The sequence below is a fragment of the Giraffa tippelskirchi genome, chromosome 11, assembly GCF_054371585.1.
Source record: "Giraffa tippelskirchi isolate mGirTip1 chromosome 11, T2T-mGirTip1v1.2.pri, whole genome shotgun sequence".
In the NCBI taxonomy this organism is placed as follows: Eukaryota; Metazoa; Chordata; class Mammalia; order Artiodactyla; family Giraffidae; genus Giraffa; species Giraffa tippelskirchi.
The window spans coordinates 63,946,505-63,965,364 of record NC_137285.1 but is presented as its reverse complement, the minus strand read 5'-3'; positions in this window follow the sequence as shown (position 1 = coordinate 63,965,364).

Genomic DNA, 18,860 nt, shown 5'->3' with positions numbered 1-18,860 from the left:
GCTGTATCTTTTAAAAATAGCCATAAAATGAAAATCTCTGGGAAAGTTTAAGCAAGTTTGGGCTTCCCTGGTGACTCAGATGGTATAGAATCTGCCCATAAAGCAGGAGGCCCAGGTTTGATCCCTGGGTTGGGAAGATCCCCTGGAGGAGGGCATGACAATCCACTCCAGTGTTCTTGCCTGGAAAATCCCTTGAACAGAGGAGCTAGTGGGCTACAGTCCGTGGGGTCACGAAGAGTTGTACATGACTAACCGACTAACACTAACTAAACAAGTTTAGAAATTATGAATATTTAGTTCCTATGGCATTTTGGAGATTGTCAGAAAGAACAGGAATCTCTTCTTTTGTGCTTACTGTCAGGGTTTCCATTGATTTTGCTGTGATCCTGAGCACTTCTGTATACCAGATCTCAGGACAATAAATGAAGCAAATTAAATATGGCTCCAGTGGTTTTGGATTGAACCAGTAAGTTATCTTCATTAATACATGCAGAGGAAAATTCTCATTTTTATTGCATTGCTTCCTTGATGACAAAGACAGTAATAGCACTGAACCAGCACCAAAGAAATCTCCAGCTTTTGGCAGCAGGTTAACTTCCCTGTGTGCTCGGTATTGCTAGGACTTGGCACCATCCAGCTCACCCACTCCTGGGTTCCAAAAGCAGCCCCATCCCCCTTTCTATTGCTGCCTCTCTGCTCACCCTGACATTTTCTTGGCTTTAGCTGAAATTTTGACACATAAATCCCACTTGTCAAATGATATTGTAAAACAAGCATCCAAGTGTCAGCACATGGCCCTATAGTCTGGGGACCAGAGAGTAGAGCGAGGAACACCTCGACAGCAGCTTTCATCTGCCTCCAGCCATCTGCAAGTAATTTGAAACCAGTTTCCAATGCAGCTAGATTTTTTTTTTTTTTTTTTGGCCTAGTAACACATGCACAGCAAAAAGAAAGGGCTGGAGTCATCAGAACCTGTTAACTCTGTAATGAACGGATAAAACTGTATATTTTTAAAACCTGCATCAGACCCATCCATTAGCATTCAACAGTTGGTCTAAAGTCTCTTTTTAGTTACAGTCTCACCAAACAACTCTAGCCCATTTAGATACCACATTTGCAAAACACTCCCATCTCCTGGCCTCACATCTCTGAACCTCAGCATGGCTGAGACCCTGATAGGATTTCTGTGAACCTTATGAGTCTGATGGAGAAGGAAATGGCAACCCGCTCCAGTACTCTCGCCTGGAGAATCCCATGGATGGAGGAGCCTGGTGGGCTACAGTCCATGGGGTCGCAAAGAGTCGGACACGACTGAGCAACTTCACTTTCACTTTCTGCGTCTGAATCTGGGACACTTCCCTGTCACTTAAGGATAAAAACAGAGAGTTGAAGTCAAGATGTGGAAATACCTTATAAAGAAGTACTTTCTTTTTCTAACCCAGTTCTTAAAATATTTGTGATTATTCTTTTTTCTTAGCAAGCTTATGGGAATTTTGGTATGGTTTGCAAGAATGATGAAAAAAACTCCTGCAAAGCAATGAAGAGAAACTCAAGAAAGAGAGGGTGTAGGGAGGGAGTGATGGCGAGGAAATGCCAGTCAATCCCAGGACCTTGCCTGGGCCAATTCAACCTCATTGAATATCAGTATCTTTATCTGTAAAATGGGGACACTAATAGGTACCTAATAAAAATGGCTAAATTGAATCAGAAAAGGTATCTAAATTGCTCAGCAAATGCTATTATTTATTATTTTCTTTCTTGCACTGCTCCCTCAGTAGTAAGGAAGAGGTACAGGAACCAACCAGAGGTAGTTACCGAATTCAATTGTATGCACCCTGTAGGAGCCACAACCTGGCCAAAGATCTCTGCCTTGGTTGGGGGGCAGGGGTGTTCTTTATCTGTTAGGGTTTGAGTAGCCAAATATTGAAATGGAAACTGAGATCAATACTGCACAAGCTTTATTTAGTGGCCAAAGAATGGAGAAGTGGAAACTAAGTTCCCAGATCAACCTCTTGCCTACCTAGTGAGGGATTTAATTTAATTTAATTTAATTTTTTAAAATGTCTTTATTTTAATCGGAGGCTAATTACTTTACAATATTGTAGTGGTTTTGCCATACATTGACATGAATCAGCCACGAGTGTACATGTGTTCCCCATCCTGAAACCCCTTCCACCTCCCTCCCCATCCCATCCCTCTAGGTCATCCCAGTGCACCAGCCCCGAGCACCCTGTATCATGCATCAAACCTGGACTGGCGATTCGTTTTTCATATGATAATATACATGGTTCAATGCCATTCTCCCAAATCATCCCACACTTGCCCTCTCCCACAAAGTCCAAAAGATTGTTCTATACATCTGTATCTCTTTTGCTGTCTTGCATATAGGGTTAACGTTACCATCTTTTTAAATTCCATATATATGCGTTAGTATACTGTATTGGTGTTTTTCTTTCTAGCTTACTTCACTCTGTATAATAGGCTTCAGTTTCAACCACCTCACTAGAATGGATTCGAATATATTCTTTTTAATGGCTGAGTAATAGTCCATTGTGTACATGTACCACAGCTTTCTTATCCATTCGCCTGCTGATGGACATCTAGGTTGCTTCCACGTCCTGGCTATTATAAACAGTGCTGCGATGAACATTGGGGTACATGCGTCTCTTTCAGTTCTGGTTTCCTCAGTGTGTATGCCCAGCAGTGGGATTGCTGGGTCATATGGCAGGTCTATTTCCAGCTTCTTAAGGAATATCCACACCGTTCTCCATAGTGGCTGTACTAGTTTGCATTCCCATCAACAGTGTAAGAGGATTCCTCTTTCTCCACACCCTCTCCAGCATTTATTGCTTGTAGACTGTTGGATAGCAGCCATTCTAACTGGCGTGAAATGGTACCTCATTGTGGTTTTGATTTGCATTTCTCTAATAATGAGTGATGTTGAGCATCTTTTCATGTGTTTGTTAGCCATCTGTATGTCTTCTTTGGAGAAATGTCTGTTTAGTTCTTTGGCCATTTTTTGATTGGGTCATTTATTTTTCTGGAATTGAGCTGCAGGAGTTGCTTGTATATTTTTGAGATTAATTCTTTGTCAGTTGCTTCATTTGCTATTATTTTTCTCCCATTCTGAAGTCTGTCTTTTCACCTTGCTTATAGTTTCCTTTGTTGTGCAAAAGCTTTTAAGTTTAATTAGGTCCCATTTGTTTATTTTTGCTTTTATTTTCAATATTCTGGGAGGTGGGTTATAGAGGATCCTGCTGTAGTTTGTGTCGGAGAGTGTTTTGCCTATGTTTTCCTCAAGGAGTTTTATAGTTTCTGGTCTTACATTTAGATCTTTAATCCATTTTGAGTTTATTTTTGTGTATGGTGTTAGAAAGTGTTCTAGTTTCATTCTTTCACAAGTGGTTGACCAGTTTTCCCAGCACCACTTGTTAACGATATTGGCTTTTCTCCTTTGTATATTCTTGCCTCCTTTGTCAAACATAAGGTGTCCATAGGTGCTTGGATTTATCTCTGGGCTTTATATTTTGTTCCATTGATCTATATTTCTGTCTTTGTGTCAGTACCATACTGTCTTGATGACTGTAGATTTGTAGTAGAGCCTGAAGTCAGGCAGGTTGATTCCTCCAGTTCCATTCTTCTTTCTCAAGGTTGCTTTGGCTCTTCAAGGCTTTTTGTATTTCCATACAAATTGTGAAATTATTTGTTCTAGTTCTCTGAAAAGTACTGTTGGCAGCTTGATAGGGATTGCATTGAATCTATAGATTGCTTTGGGTAGTATACTCATTTTCACTATATTGATTCTTCCAATCCATAAACATAGAATATTTCTCCATCTATTTGTATCCTCTTTGATTTCTTTCACCAGTGTTTTATAGTTTCCTATACATAGACCTCTTGTTTCTTTAGGTAGATTTATTCCTAAGTATTTTATTCTTTTGTTGCAATGGTGAATGGAATTGTTTCCTTAATTTCTCTTTCTGTTTTCTCATTGTTCGTGTATAGGAATGCAAGGGATTTCTGTGTGTTGTTTTATATCTTGCAACTTTACCATCTTCATTGATTAGCTCTAGTAATTTTCTGGAGGAGTCTTAAGGGTTTTCTATGTAGAGGATCATGTTATCTGCAAACAGTGAGAGTTTTACTTCTTCTTTTCCAATTTGGATTCCTTTTATTTCTTTTTCTGCTCTGATTGCTGTGACCAAACTTCCAAAGCTATGTTGACTAGTAGTGGTGAGAGTGGGCACCCTTGTCTTGTTCCTGACATTAGGGGAAATGCTTTAAATTTTTCACCATTGAGGATAATGTTTGCTGTGGGTTTGTCATATATAGCTTTTATTATGTTGAGGTATGTTTCTTCTCTTCCTGCTTTCTGGAGGGTTTTTATCATAAATGGATGTTGAATTTTGTCAAAGGCTTTCTCTGAATCTATTGAGATAATCAAATGATTTTTATCTTTCAATTTGTTAATGTGGTGTATTACGTTGATTGATTTGCAGATGTTGAAGAATCCTTGCATCCCTGGGATAAAGCCCACTTGGTCATGATGTTTGATCTTTTTAATATGTTGTTGGATTCTGTTTGCTAGAATTTTGTTAAGGATTTTGGCATCTATGTTCATCAGTGATATTGGCCTGTAGTTCTCTTTTATTGTGGCATCTTTGTCTGGTTTTGGTATTAGGGTGACGGCAGCCTCATAGAATGAGTTTGGAAGTTTACCTTCCTCTGCAATTTTCTGGAAGAGTTTGAGTAGGATAGGTGCTAGCTCTTCTCTAAATTTTTGGTAGAATTCAGCTGTGAAGCCGTCTGGTCCTGGGCTTTTGTTTGCTGGAAGATTTCTGATTACAGTTTCAATTTCCATGCTTGTGATGCACCTGTTAAGATTTTCTATTTCTTCCTGGTTCAGTTTTGGAAAGTTGTACTTTTCTAAGAATTTGTCCATTTCTTCCAAGTTGTCCATTTTATTGACATATCGTTGCTGGTAGTAGTCTCTTATGATCCTTTGTATTTCTGTGTTGTCTGTTGTGATCTCTCCATTTTCATTTCTAATTTTGTTGATTTGATTCTTCTCCCTTTGTTTCTTGATGAGTCTGGCTAAAGGTTTGTCAATTTTATTTATCTTCTCAAAGAACCAGCTTTTGGATTTGTTGACTTTTGCTATGGTCTCTTTTGTTTCTTTTGCATTTATGTCTGCCCTAATTTTTAAGATTTCTTTCCTTCTACTAACCCTGGGGTTCATTTCTTGCTTTTCTAGTTGCTTTAGGTGTAGAGTTAGGTTATTTATTTGACTTTTTTCTTGTTTCTTGAAGTAAGCCTGTATTGGTATGAACCTTCCCCGTAGCACTGCTTTTACAGTGTCCCATAAGTTTGGGGTTGTTGTGTTTTCATTTTCATTCGTTTCTATGCATATTTTGATTTCTTTTTGATTTCTTCTGTGATTTGTTGGTTATTCAGCAGTGTGTTGTTTAGCCACCATATGTTGGAATTTTTAATAGTTTTTCTCCTGTAATTGACATCTGATCTTACTGCATTGTGGTCAGAAAAGATGCTTGGAATGATTTCAGTTTTTTTGAATTTACCAAGGCTAGATTTATGGCCCAGGATGTGACCTATCCTGGAGAAGGTTCCACGTGCACTTGAGAAAAAGGTGAAATTCATTGTTTTGGGGTATAATGTCCTATAGATATCAATTAGGTATAGCTGGTCTATTGTATCATTTAAAGTTTGTGTTTCCCCAGAATTGAAAGAGATGCGTGTACCCCAATGTTCATCGCAGCACTGTTTACAATAGCCAGGACATGGAAGCAACCTAGATGTCCATCAGCAGACGAATGGATACGGAAGCTGTGGTACATATACACAATGGAATATTACTCAGCCATTAAAAAAAATACATTTGAATCGGTTCTACTGAGATGGATGAAACTGGAGCCCATTATACAGAGTGAAGTAAGCCAGAAAGAAAAACAACAATACAGTATACTAATGCATATATATGGAATTTGAAAGATGGTAACGATAACCCTATATGCGAGACAGAATAAGAGACACAGATGCATGGAACAATTTTATGGACTCTGAGGGAGAAGGTGAGGGTGGGACGTTCTGGGAGAATAGCATTGAAACATGTATATTATCATATGTGAAACAGAACACCATTCCATGTTCGATGCATGAGACAAGGGCTCAGGGCCGGGGCAATGGGATGACCCAGAGGGATGGGATGGGGAGGGAGGTGGATGGGGGGTCCAGGAAGGGGAACACATGTAAACCCATGGCTGATTCATGTCAATGTATGGCAAAAACTATTACAACATTGTAAAGTAATTAGCCCCCAACTAAAATAAATAAATTTATAAAAAAAAAAAATAAAGTTTGTGTTTCCTTGTTAATTTTCTGTTTAGTTGATCTGTCCATAGGTGTGAGTGAAGTATTAAAGTCTCCCACTATTATTGTGTCATTGTTAATTTCCCCTTTCATATTTCATATTTCAAATTTCCCCTTTTTGTTAGCATTTGCCTTATATATTGTTGTTCTCCTATCTTGGGTGCAGATATATTTATAATTGTTATATCTTCTTCTTGGATTGATTCTTTGATCATTATGTAGTGTCCTTCTTCATCTCTTTTCACAGCCTTTATTTTAAAGTCTATTTTATCTGATATGACTATTGCTACTCCTGCTTTCTTTTGGTCTCTATTTGCATGGAATATCTTTTTCCAGCCCTTTACTTTCAGTCTGTATGTGTCCCTTGTTTCAAGGTGGGTCTCTTGTAGAAGACATATATAGGGGTCTTATTTTTGTATCCATTCAGCCAGTCTTTGTCTTTTGGCCAGGGCAATCAACCCATTTACATTTAAGGTAGTTATTGATAAGTATGATCCCATTGCCATTTACTTTGTTGTTTTGGGTTCGAGTTTATACACCCTTTCTGTGTTTCCTGTCTAGAGAAGATCCTTTAGCATTTGTTGGAGAGCTGGTTTGGTGGTGCTGAATTCTCTCAGCTTTTGCTTGTCTGTAAAGCTTTTGATTTCTCCCTCATATCTGAAAGAGATCCTTGCTGGGTACAGTAATCTGGCCTGTAGGTTTTTTTCTTTCAACACTCTAAGTATGTCCTGCCATTCCTTTCTGGCCTGAAGAGTTTCTATTGAAAGATCAGCTGTTATCCTTATGGGAATCCCCTTGTGTGTTATTTGTTGTTTTTCCCTTGCTACTTTTAATATTTGTTCTTTGGGTTTGATCTTTGTTAATTTGATTAATATGTGTCTTTGGGTTTTTCGCCTTGGGTTTATCCTGTTTGGGACTCTCGGGGTTTCTTGGACTTGAGTGACTATTTCCTTCCCCATTTTAGGGAAGTTTTCAACTATTATCTCCTCAAGTATTTTCTCATGATCTTTCTTTTTGTCTTCTTCTTCTGGGGCTCCTATGATTCGAATGCTGGGGCGTTTGACATTGTCCCAGAGGTCTCTGAGGTTGTCCTCATTTCTTTTCATTCTTTTTTCTTTTTTCCTTTCTGTTTAATTTATTTCTACCATTCTATCTTCTACCTCACTTATCCTATCTTCTGCCTCCATTATTCTACTGTTGTTTCCCTCCAGAGTGTTTTTGACCTCACTTATTGCATTAGTCATTATATACTGTTTCTTTTTTATTTCTTCTAGTTCCTTGTTAAACATTTCTTGCATATTCTCAGTCCTTGTCTCCAGGCTATTTATCTGTTACTCCATTTTGTTTTCAAGATTTTGGATCATTTTCACTATCATTATTCGGAATTCTTTATCAGGTAGATTCCCTATCTCTTCCTCTTTTGTTTGGTTTGATGGGCATTTATCCTGTTCCTTTACCTGCTGAGTATTTCTCTGCCTTTTCATCTTGTTTATATTACTGTTTTTGGGGTGGCCTTTCCGTATTCTGGCAGTTTGTGGTTCCTCTTTATTGTGGAAGTTCTTCGCTGTGGGTGGGGTTGGACGGGTGGCTTGTCAAAGTTTCCCGGTTAGGGAATCTTGTTTCAGTGTTCTGGTGGTTGGAGCTGGATTTCTTCTCTCTGGATTGCAATGAAGTGTCCAGTGGTGAGTTCTGAGATGTCAGTGGGTTTCGTGTGACATTGGGCAGCCTGTATATTGAAGCTCAGGGCTATGTTTCTGTGTTGCTTGAGAATTTGCATGGTATGTCTTACTCTTGAACTTGTTGGCCCTTGGGTGGTGCTTGGTTTCATTGTAGGTATGGAGGCTTTTGATGAGCTCCTATTGATTAATGTTCCCTGGAGTGAGGAGTTCTCTGGTATTCTCAGGATTTGGACTTAAGCCTCCTGCCTCTGGTTTTCAGTCTTATTCTTACAATAGCCTCAAGACTTCTCCATCTATACAGCACCAATGATAAAACATCTAGGTTAATGATGAAAAGTTTCTCCACAGTGAGTGACACCCAGAGAGGTTCACAGAGTTACATGGAGAACAGAAGAGGGAGGATGGAGATAGAGGTGACCAGGAGGAGAAGAGGGGGAATCAAAAGGGGCAAGCGCAAGCTAGCCAGTAATCACTTCCCTATGTGCTCTCCATTGTCTGGATCCCTCCGAGATGTTCACGGAGTTACACAGAGAAGATAAGAGGGAGGAAGGAGACAGAGGTAGCCAGGAGGATAAAGGGGGGAATCCAAAGTAGAAGACGGATCCAGCCAGTAATCATTTCCCTAAGTGTTCTCCACAGCCCAGAACACACAAAGAGATTCACTGAGTTGGGTAGAGAAGAGAAGGGGGAGTGAGGAGATAGAGGCGACCTGATGGAGAAGAAGGAGAGTCAAAAGGGGGAGAGAGCAATCAAGCCAGTAATCTCGCTCCCAAGTAAAAATGGGTACTGAAGATTGGGTTCTTAAAAGTACATAATTGATAACAAATACCAAAAAGCAAAGATTAAAAATCTAGAGTAGAGGTTAGATTCTCAGAAATACAATATTAAAAAACAAAACAAAGTCACAAAAATTATAAAATATATATATGAAGTTAGCTTTAAAAATGGGTTTTTTTTTTTTGCAAGGTAATAGTAGGTTATAAAAATGAAAATTAAAGGAGTAATAGAGGGCTTTAAAATGAAAAAAAAATTTAATTTAAATAATGATAATAGCAAAAATATATCTAAGACTTTCTCTGGAGCTGTTGTGGACAGTGTGTGATCAGTTCATTTTCAGATATTTCCTTGATCCAGCTTATACTTCTCAAGACCTATAGGCCCCTTCCTATGTAGTTAGTGCTAACTATAGGGTTTTAGTCTATTGCACTTGTCACTTCTAAAGCGGTTCCCTCTGTTTATTTTAGCTTCTTCTGTTTGTTGGTCATTCAGTGTCTAATTTCTGCCCTGACACAAGGGGGTGGTGGTGGTCACTATTTTTAGGTTCACTTGTTCATTTGTGCTGTGGGGAGGGAGGAACACTGCAAACCAATATCTCTGGCGGGTGTGGGGAGTGCTCGCAGTGTCTGGGTCACACTGGGCTTGCCCCTGCTCACGGCATGTGTGCTTTCCTAGTCTACACTGCTCAGGCTCTAGGTTGCTCTGGCGGGAACTGTCTGAGGCGGGCTCTGGGTTTCATGCACTTCCCAGGTCTATGCCACCCAGGTTCAGGTTCTTGGGTACTCCACAAAGGCGCAGACTTGGTTAGGCCTGCATTTTGTGCCCTTCCCAGGTCCGAGCAGCTCAGGTGACCAGGTGCTTGGCGAGCGCAGTCACCCCCAGTTGGAGGCTGCGACTTATCACCTCCCCTGTCCCAGATGCTTGGTTTTCTGTGTGTACAATGGGCGCACCTTCTCAGGTGTGCCATGTGTCTCTCTGGGGAGGTGATCTCTTGCTGCGACCCTCCCAGCAGATGTCAATCGTCCAGAATCCCAAGAATTCTTGGTTAGCGACAAAGTCTATTTGCAGTTTGGTAGATGATGCCTCTCTGGGGCCTTGATTGCCCCCTTCCGGCTCTGGCTGCCCCCCAGCCTGCCTGTCTCCAGCAGGGGATAGACCGGTCCACAGCCAGCTAGCTCTGCTCAGTCCTTTGTTCTGTGAGCGGGCCTGGGGGTGTCTTAGGTTAGGACTTTTTGCAGGATAGCTATCCCACAGCCTGGGTTGCTATCTCAAGCTAGTTCCCTCAGCTTGCCCTCGGGGCATTCAGGCCGGTCCTTACCCTAAGCAATGCAGCCCGTGCCTCCCTGGCCAGCCCCCACTTGCTAGTGGCAGATGCGAGCATTTGGGCTGCTTCTCCGCTGGGAGTTGCCCTTAGGCATGTAATCTGTGGGTTTTATTCATTTATTTATATATTTATTTATTCATTTATTTTTTGTCCCAGTTGTGTTGCCCTCTGAGATTCCACGGCTCGCCACAGACCCGCCGGTGAGAGAGTTTCCTGGTGTTTGGAAACTTCTCTTTTTTTTAAAACTCCCTTCCTGGGATGGATCTCCGTCCCTACCTCTTTTGTCTCTCTTTTTATCTTTTATATCTTGTCCTACCTCCTTTTGAAGACAATGGACTGCCTTTCTGGGTGTCTGATGTCCTCTGCCAGCATTCAGTTGTTTTGTGGAATGTGCTCAGCGTTCAAATGTTTTTTTGATGAATTTGTGTAGGAGAAAGTGGTCTCCCTACCCTATTCCTCCGCCATCTTAGGACCGCCTGACAGCGATTTAATTTTAAAGAGTAAAGATAACAGAAGGAGGAGTGAGGTTAAGGATGGGAAGGTGAGGTGTGTGCATTAGTCAACCAGGGAAGAGGCAGGGCTTTTTTGAGAAAGTGGACTGTTGCCCCTTTTTTACCCTTTTCAGGTCCTTATTGTCTGATCCTGGTCACTGGTAGGTGTGTCATTTAATATGCTGATGTAGTCAAATCAGTATATAATGAGATTCAGGGCCCATTGCAGGTGAGATTCCTCACCATTTTGGTTCTGGTTGGTTGCATCTGGTGGTTTTTGTTTGTATTTTCCTTTATTATTTCTGACCCCCTTAACAAAGATTTGTGTTAATTCCTCATGATGATAAAAATGATGACCACCCAAACACACAATGACATAGCAGGACACAACTTCTGTCTCTCCTGCCCATCATCACCAGCATGTTCAGATCATTTGAACCTTTAAAAACCAAACTTGTAAACCAATCTAAATTTTATAAAATGGTATTAAACAACCAATAAAAAATTTATGTTAACTCCTGCTAAAGGTGGGTGTTAGTGTGTTTTGAGAAAAGACCTGGAGCAGCTCTGGCAACAATTTTGCTGTGAATCTAAAGAAGCTTAAGCATCATGGCCCATCTCACCTGGACCTTCATATATCAATACAGTTGTAAAATTTTAAAAGGTAAAATATGTTATTATTATTTTGAAATAAAATATTATTTTAAAAAGTCAAATTGGTAACAAACCAGCTTTTAAAAGTTACCAATTCAAAAAGAATTTAAGCTCACTCTTGGCACAATAAAATTTGAAATAACCTAAAATCTACAATTTTAATGTTAAAAAAGACTTAATAGAAAAATTTCCAGCTTTGACAAGAATCCTCAATTTTTACATAACAATATTATTAACAAGTTGTGAAGTGGAAAGAATGTTATGAAACAATACTTAACATTCTGAACATCCATGCTGAAAGAAATATTAAGTTATTTTCTTTTCTCTCAGTAAAAGACCATCAAACAAAAGCATTATCATAAGAAGGAATAATTAAAGAGTATGCAGACCAAAAATGTAGGGGAAAAAGTATTTTAAAGTTGTGTCATGATGTTAATTAATGAAAATATATAAAACTTTTGGAGCTTGTAATGAGGTAATTATTGTTTTAAAATATTGTAATTTGTTTTGGTTGGTCATACTGATGCCAGCTTCTACACACTGACACCAAATTAAAACTTGAGGGCAGAGTTTTGGGTAAAGTTGAAAAGAATAGTTTTATTGCTTTGCCAGCAAAGGGAGTCACAGCAGGCTAATGTCCTCAAACCTGTATGTCCTTATCTGGAGGGGGTAGTGAGGAGTTTCATAGTAATAATTCAAAGAGGGTGTAATCAGCTCGTGGACAATCTTCTGCTTGGTTGGCGTAGAGGTAAGTGGAAGTCAGCATCATCAATATTCTGGTTCCAGCTGGTCTGGGGTCTACATGCTTGTGGGCAACATCCAGTTAACTTCTCCAACCTGATGAAGATTTCAGTATCTGCAAAAGAGCTCAAAGATGTTGTTGTTTGCATCCCTTGAGGGGGAACCAGGATCCTGTCTGAAGGCTGCACTGTTGTTTCTTGACTGCTGCTTACTTGTCTCAGCATCTTCTCCCTCCCTAATTGGCAACTGTTTGAACCTGCCCACTGGAATTCAGGGAGGTCATGGAGGCTGAACAAGCCTATTTCCTGTAATTAAGAAATGGGAAGCAGGTGCCCCACAGGATCCTGCTCAGTTTCATCATTATAAATTAATATTCACTTCCATATCAAGTTTTTTCATAATTTTTATTCTTTTATTCAAAGAGGTCTTTCAAAATTGTACAAGCTTCAGGCCTCAGAACACCCAAGGGGCCAAGGAACAAACCACACCCCTGTGAACAGAGGCTTTTCCAGATGCTTGGAAAAGCTTCCTCTAGTTTTTTTGTGGGCACAGATATCCCTGTTGCCCTCACATCTAACCCTGGTCTCCTCTTCCCCTCTGTGGTCTGGCCCTCCTCCTTCAGTGTCACTTCCAGTAAGGCCAGAAGCCAACACTGTCCTTTGCACCCTGCTTCCCCTCTTTGCCACTGCCACTGTCAGTATTCACCTGTGCAAACTCATCCTCTGGGACCTTGCTGAAGTCAAAACCAGAAAGTCCTTCATAGTTTACTATGTGACAACCAATTAGCTGACTAAATGCTAGACTCTAAATTAGCCATGCAATTATGTTGTTACCAAGTTTCCTGAAAGCCTCAACAGTCCGTCTAAAAGAAAGAATACCAACTCTTGGAGGCATCTGGGCAGGAGGCACTTTCTGGGTCCCTCAGCACCAGAGCTTCTTTTTAAGCTAGCTGGCACTTAGTTGGAGATCTTTCCAGAATTTAACATACTGTAGCTGGTCCAGAGGAGTCTTTAAAGACAATAACTCCTTGTTTTGTTTCTGTTTTTCAGAACTTTTCACAGACTATTACCAAGATGTTTGGATAATGTAGTCATCCCTGAGGACAAACCCATGGGCTTCAGTTTACAAAATTCTGTAGAGTTCCCACTCTACTCTAGGTCCAGAAGGAAAACAACCCCTGCAGGTTTTTTTCTACTGCCAGATCCTCCCTTTAGCAGCCCCATCCTCAGTTGTGTAGTGTTTCACCATTAGGACTATCACAATTTAGTCACCAGTCACATTTTCAACCTAACTGCCACCCACAAGGAGGTCCATCTGATTCAGTAGTCCCAAAACTTTGCTGATTAGCAAAGTCGCAGGTGAGCATGTGACCAGCTGAGCAACTCAGCCTCACTGTGAACTCACTGAGTCAGGGTAACAGGGATGTGAGGCTGAGAATATGTGACAGGTCCCCGGGTAATGTCAATGATTTGTTTATTCTTCATTCTCAGATATATTTCCCATGCTAGTTGCTGGCCAGTCTCTTCCATGCCTTTTTACTAGCTTTACTATTTGGTCGTCCTTCTTCCATAAAGACTCAGTCTTCTATCTTTCTTGAAGAAATCCCATTCCTCTGTGTTTAAGGACAAGAATATTCATTCAGCAAGTCTCCATCACTGTTCATGCTGCCTGCAACAAAATTCTTTCTGGGCCACATGACAACCACATTGATCTTTGCAACATACAAATCTACATACACCACTGGGAGCCTGTCCTGAGCCTTGCCTGTTGCAGCCTTCCCTGGTTCTGGGTCCCCTTTGGCACCATCTTCCACCTCCATATCACAGGATCCTCCAACCCACACCTCCTCAATTATGCTAATGGGCCATGTTATTGTCTTTGTCCCATGGCATTTGCACATGCTGTTCCCCCTCATACTTATTACCCAGTCAGGAGACTAAGCATCTTCTTAAAGCCAATAATGCCTCAGCAGCCAGAATGTGAACAGAAAACATTTTGAGTGTATTCAGAAATTTAAAAAAAAAATCACTAAAATAGTTATCACAGGAAAAGAGCACAGCTTTGTTGGCCTTCCTACATTATTTGAAAGATCAGTTAAGTCTTTATTTTTAAACATATGCTGCAGGGAGCTGCTGGGAATGAAAGCTCCAGCATTTTGTTCTGGGCCCCATTCCCATAGTTTCTCATTCAGCAGATCTGGGATGGACATGAGAATCTGTATGTTTAACAATTTCCCAGGTGCTGCCGGCATCGATCATCCAGTATTTACAACTCTGAATACACAACAGAGTCACTAGCTGAGCTCTTAAAAATACAGTTACCAGGGCTCACCCCAGACCGATTAACTAGGAATCTCTGGGGACAGAGCCCAGGCACTTTTATGTTAAGTTTCACAGGTGATAGTATTACACAGTCAAAATGGAAAACCACTAGTCTAGGAGTTACAGTCTTAATTTAGGCAGAGGATTCCCACTCATAGAACATTTCTCTCCTTCAGCTAGTTAACTTTTACCTATTCTTTAGATGTCAACTCATATCACTTCGTTTCTTGTAAGCCCTAAGGAATCTGTGTCTCTTTTTTTGGGAGGCTGTCTCAGATTGTAACAGCAGGTCATTGATATGGTGGTTTCAGCACTGTTTGTCTTCAAGGCTGGAAGTCCTATGGGTCTGGGCTCATCATTGAAACCTCAGTGTCTAATGAGCTCTTCATCACAGCTTTTCAATAAATATTTATCAAATGAATAAATGATAAATTACCTAGTTGCCACTCATTTCTCTTCTATCTTGTGAGACCAATTCTAAGAAACATGTAGAAGGAACTTTGAAACTTGGCTGGCAGCTCAGTACATAGGAGGCAGATCCATCTCATCCCATAGGGCAGCAAGCATGCAGGTGCATAAGGCTCAGAGCCTTGAACCAGTACCCACATTATAGACAGGAAAACCCCCTGGTCCAAGAAAGAGCAAGGAAGTTTCCTTCTTTCTGTAAGTTGATGCCCAAAAAGTCATCCATGAGAAATCAAAAACCCAGATTTGCCCATGTGTTGGTAAGAAGCCCAATCTGACATGATCTGCACAGTTCTATAACACCAAGCTGAAAAGTTTGTGGTTGGGAGCAAGTGTGAGGTACAGGGTGAGGAGTGGGAATTTTTCAATATCTGTTAACAATAAAAAATTTTTTTACAAAACTCTTGAGAATACAAACCACTATGTTTAGAAACTTGGTGCCAAAGAACAAGCAACACCAAAGGCTAGAAGGACAGTAAAGAAAGATTTTAAATGAATATACTTAAAAATGATTAAAGATATAAATTAACAAATTAACACTTTAATAAAAGAACAAGATGTGAATAAAGGGGCATTTAGAGCAGCTGCAGTGTTGAGTGCCTCCAGGCTCAAGAGACATCTCAGTGAACCAGGAAGGCCTCAAAGAACCCCAGGGATCCCAACCCTAGGGCCTCCCCAGCCCCAAAGGGGCAGAATACATAGTAGAGAGGGGAACAGTCCTAAAGGGAGGCTTGTTGCTAAGAAACAGGAAACAGAGATGAAACCTTGCGTGGATGGAGGCACCTGGAGGCAGAGGAAGGACCGTGGTCCCTGGACAAATGTGCAGGAGCAAAGGCTGATGCTGATGCTGATGCTGGGATGCACTGGGCCAGGAAGGGCCAGGCACCGCGATCTGACCAGAGCCCGTCTCCTTACTCCAGGGGGAAAATAAAGTCATCCCGGCAGGGAAAGGAAAGAAAGCAGCATGGGGAGATTGAGATTGGCTGAGTATTTACTCAAAGGGGCTAATTCAGAAGCAACTGACTACCTTAAATTGTCAAGTTTGTTATGTGCCATCGAGGAAGATGGGAACTGAGTTAAGAGACATAAAGTTTCTACAGAAATAGTTACTGTACAGTCATGGCTGACTTTGCTTTTTGTAACTCAAATTTTTATCTATTACCCAACACAAGAGGGCTTTTGTTGTTTTGCAATGAGAGGAATCTTGCCACCATGGGAATAGCATCATCCTTGGATTTGTCAGTTTGCAAGGAACATGCTGGTCTCTTTGTAAATGTGCTGTCATGATACAAAGGACAGTGCCTTGCCAGGATGGGGACACAACTCTCTACAAAAGATTTTCTCATTCCTTGTCTTCCTCCCCAACAGCAGGATGTGGGGGACACATATGCACCCTAACTCCTACTGCCTTATGGAAATAGCAGCCGGGCTCTGGGCGGGTACAACTTCACTGCAGATGGACATGGTAGCATGTTGCTCATATGGTCAGCCTTATGACGCAGTGATGCCAGGCTGTCTTTAAAAGATGGAGTTCTGCTCTCTCTTTATGCTGAGGAATCCTGTGTCAGAGCCTGCTAAGCTGAAGGTCAAACTTCAGACCACAGAAAATTCACACTATGGAGCCCCTTAGAGTCAGTTTTTCCCCTTAGTACCACTTGCTCATCCCACCCCCACATCCATACCTCTGCTGGTCCTGACTAGACCATCTCCTGTTTGTACATCTATGTGCAAATAGCCTCTTGAACTACAACTACTAGGTCAGCACCTGATCCCTATGTGCCTCCTGGTTTTCTGAGAAACTCTGATAATCTTTCAGTTTTATCTATGCTCTGTGAACCATGACAAATATTGGAGGTATTGGTTACTAGGGGTCCTGTAGAGTCACTGGAGAAGTGGGGGCGGTGACCTCAGATGTAATTAACCTAAACCAGAAGTGCTTCACTAGTGTATCTATGAGCTGACTGTAAGACTGCTCAGTAGCAGCAGATGGGGTGAGCCCAGGGGATGCACTAGCCCCATTTTACCACTAGACAGCCTCACAGGTGGACCATGACACCATCATCCCCTCTCTGCTTGCTGTCACCAGGTTTCTTGACTAGGTAGAATGTAAGGCTCTCCCTTCACTTTAATCCTGCCTGGTAGCCCATCTCTGTTCATAGTTGGACCCATAAGAGGTGCCAACAAAGGAGAATAAGATGGACTCAGGGGCTTCTAATCTTTATTAGTAACATTCTCCTAAATAACACTTTTTAAAATGTCATCATTGAAGCCTCAAAGAGAAAGAGAAACTTTAAAATATGCCTGAAAGACATATAAGTAGATTTGAACAAATAAAAAGATATACTTGCTCTCAGAAAGTGTGTGTCAACGTCATAAAAATGTCACTTCTGGCCAAGATTATTCCCGTTCTTGTTAAGTTTACTCTAAAATACTCATATTTTTGTGTGCCTCTTATGGCTTTTATTGATGATGGGGGGTTTTCTAATGCAAATTCGTATCAGAATAGGACTGAAGTCTCCCTTTCTCTTGAAGTTTCAATGATGATATTTTTAAAAGTCCTTATTTAGGAAAATTTCTGTTCTTTTAAAACACCTATCAAGCATAAGACATACACTTGGAGAAAATATTTGCAAAAACACACGGCTGATATAGAACAGATATCAGGAACATATAAATAACTCTCCAATCTCAATAGTAAGCAGCCAAACAATCCAATTTTTAATTATTGGGAAAAAAATATTTGAACAGATTCTTCACCAGAGAAGATATACAGATGGAAAATAAGACATGTAAAGATACTTGATATTATTTGTTCTTTGAGAAATGAAATTAAAACCACAGTGAGGTACTACTTTATAACTGTCATAACGGCAAAAAGAGAGAGCATGAAAAAAATGGGAAGAAGGAAGGAAGGCAGGCAGAAGGGAGGGAGGGTGGGAGGAAGGAAGGAAGAAAGAAAAGTAAAAGAAATTTTGATAATGTGTTGATGAGGATCCAGGACTTGTGGAGCCACTGGAACTAGAACTCACACTTTGCTAGAAGGAATGCAAATTGATACAGAAACTCTGGGAAAAGTATAGCAGTCTCATAAAGTTAAACACACACTTAAAGAATCAACAATTTCACACCTAGCTATTTATCTAAGAGAAACAAAAATCTATGTCTAGACAAAGGTTTTATTCAAAATCATGCTAATGTCTAAATGCTAAATGGATTTTTTTCTATGTGTGGTATATCAATACAATGAAGTATTACTCATCCTCAAGCAGGAACCATTAAAGGATCTGCTAATTTCTACAACATGGATTCAGATACACTATAATAAGTGAAAGAAGCCAGAATCAACACTCCACGATGAGAGATTTCACTTCAACAACATCCTGGAAAAGGCTAAACATAGTGAGAAAGCAAGATTATCGGCTGCCAGGGGTTGAGAGTTGGACAGGGGTGGATTGAATATATAGGAGGATGAGGAAACTTAGCAGGTGAAGGAAATGCTATACAATATGGTCATCCTGTGGCTACATGACTATATACAATTGTGAAACCCTCATAGGACTCTGCCAGGGAGAATTTTACTGTGTATAAAATAAAATCCACTTAAAAACTGTAAACATAATCAAACAGAGAAAATAATTAATTGAATTTATCTTGGAAACAATTTCCATGGTTTTTACATCCTCTGAGGATGTATTCAAGGATAGAAAGAACTGAATGAAATTTTAAATTTGGTATGCTTATAAATATTTGCAGTAAAATTGGTATTTTAATTATGAAATTGTTTTATATACAGTGCAGGATAGCACAATTAAGTAAATATATTAATATCATTAGGAACTAATATTGGAACAAAAGAGAAAAGAAGTATTAATATAAAATTAAAAATGTTATAGTTTTCATTTTTAATTGAAATTGATATGAATTTACAACTTATATGCTTTCTGGTATTATCTACCCAAAGAAGCTAGAAATAATGACACCCTGACAGGAATGAGCAAAGTTAGTGCTTAGCTATTGATTT